The sequence below is a fragment of the Orycteropus afer genome, unplaced genomic scaffold, assembly GCF_000298275.1.
Source record: "Orycteropus afer afer isolate SDZICR_OR568_19922 unplaced genomic scaffold, OryAfe1.0 scaffold00507, whole genome shotgun sequence".
Taxonomy (NCBI): Eukaryota; Metazoa; Chordata; class Mammalia; order Tubulidentata; family Orycteropodidae; genus Orycteropus; species Orycteropus afer.
Genome location: NW_006922094.1, coordinates 572,335 through 574,491, shown reverse-complemented (window position 1 = coordinate 574,491; position 2,157 = coordinate 572,335).

Here is a 2,157-nt window from a genome sequence, read left to right as displayed (position 1 = left end):
GAAACAGAAGTAACGCTGGAGATCACATGATAGAATTCTGCAAGACCAAGAACTTATTCATTGCAAGTACCTTTTTTCAACAACACAAGCGACGACTACACACATGGACTTCACCAGATGGATTACATAGGAATCAGATTGATTGCATCTGTGGCAAGAAGTGATGGAGAAGTTCAATATCTTTGGCCAAAAAAGGCCAGGAGCTGATTGTGGAACAGACTATCAACTGCTCATGTGCAAGTTCAAGTTGAAGTTGAAGACAATTAAAATAAATCCATGAGAGCTAAAATATGAACTTGATAATATCCCTTCTGAATTTAGAGACCATTTAAAGAATAGATTTGATGCGTTGAACATCAGTGACTGAAAACCAGAGAAATTGTGGGATGACATCACAAATATCATCCATGAAGAAAGCAAGAGGTCATTAAAAAGACAAGAAAGGAAGAAAAGACCAAAATGGATGTCAGAAGAGATTCTGAAACTTGCCTTGAGCAGAGAATAGCTAAAGCAAATGTAAGAAATGACAAGATAAAAGAACTGAACAGAAGATTTCAAAGAGCTGCTTGAGAAGACAAAGCCAATTACTACAATGAAATGTGCAAAGACTTGGAGTTAGAAAACCAAAAGGGAAGAACACACTTGGCATTTCTCAAGCTGAAAGAACTGAGGAAAAAAATTAAGCCTTGAGTTGCAATATTGAGAGATTCTATGGGCAAAATATTGAATGATGCAGGACACATCAAAAGAAGATGGAAGGAATACACAGAGTCACTGTACCAAAAAGAATTGGTCGATCTTCATCCATTTCAGGAGGTGGCATATGATCAAGAACCAATGGTATTGAAAGAAGTCAAAACTGCACTGAAGGAATTGGTGAAGAGCAAGTCTCCAGGAATTGATGGAATATCCATTGAGATGTTTCAACAAATGGATGCCCCACTGGAGGCCCTCACTCTGTTATGCCAGGAGATTTGGAAGACAGCTACCTGGCTAGCTGACTAGAAGAGATCTACATTTGTTCCCATTTCAAAGAAAGGTGATCCCACAGAATGTGGAAATTATCAAACAATTTCATTAATATTACATGCAAGTTAAATCTTACTGAAGATAATTCAAAGATGGTTGCAGCAGTATATTGATAGAGAGCTTCCAGAAATGCAAACTGGATTCAGAAGAGGACATGGAATGAGGGATACCATTGCTAATGTCAGATGGATCTTGGCTGAAAGCAAAGAATACTAGAAAGATGTTTACTTATGTTTTATAGACTGTGAAAAAGCATTTGATTGTGTGGATCATAACAAATCATGGACAACATTGAGAAGAATGGGAATTCCAAAACACTTGATTGTACTCATGAGGAATCTGTACATAGATCAGGAGGCCATCGTTTGAACAGAACAAGGGGATATTGCATAGTTCAAAATCAAGGAGGGAGTGCATCAAGGTTGTATCGTTTCACCATACTTATTCAGTTTGTATGCTGAGCAAATTATCCGAGAAGCTGGATTATATGAAGAAGAACATGGCATTAGGATTGGTGGAAGACTCATTAACAACAATTGCAGATGACAAAACTTTGCTTGCTGAAAGTGCAGATGACTTGAAGCACTTACTGATGAAAGTTAAAGACCACAGTCTGCAGTATGGGTTACACCTCAATATAAAGAAAACAAAAATCCTCACAACTGGTTCAATAAACAGCTTCATGTTGGATGGAGAAAAGATTGAAGTTGTTGTCAAGGATTTTATATTACTTGGTTCTACAATCAACACCAATGGAAGCAGCAGTCAAGACATCAGATGGCATATTGCATTGGGCAAATCTACAAAAGACCTCTTTCAGCAAGGTGGTAGTCACTGCTTGGTCACAGGCAGCTACCCAGAGGACCAAGTAGTTGAACCTGTGGGCTCGGCACCATAGTCGCAAGGGGACGTCAAGCTCAATTGGCATAACATACTACACAAAACATTGTTCCCCCTCTGTGATAGTTGAAGATGTGTCAACTTGGCTGGACTCCAGTTGTGAGTGGTGGTTCCCATGATGGGTCACATGACTGAGTTCTAAGCGGCTGGTCTGCCTAAGGGGAGTTTCCCCAGGGGTGTGGCCTACCTGCAATGCTATCCCAGGGACAAGCTGGAAGAACGGCATTC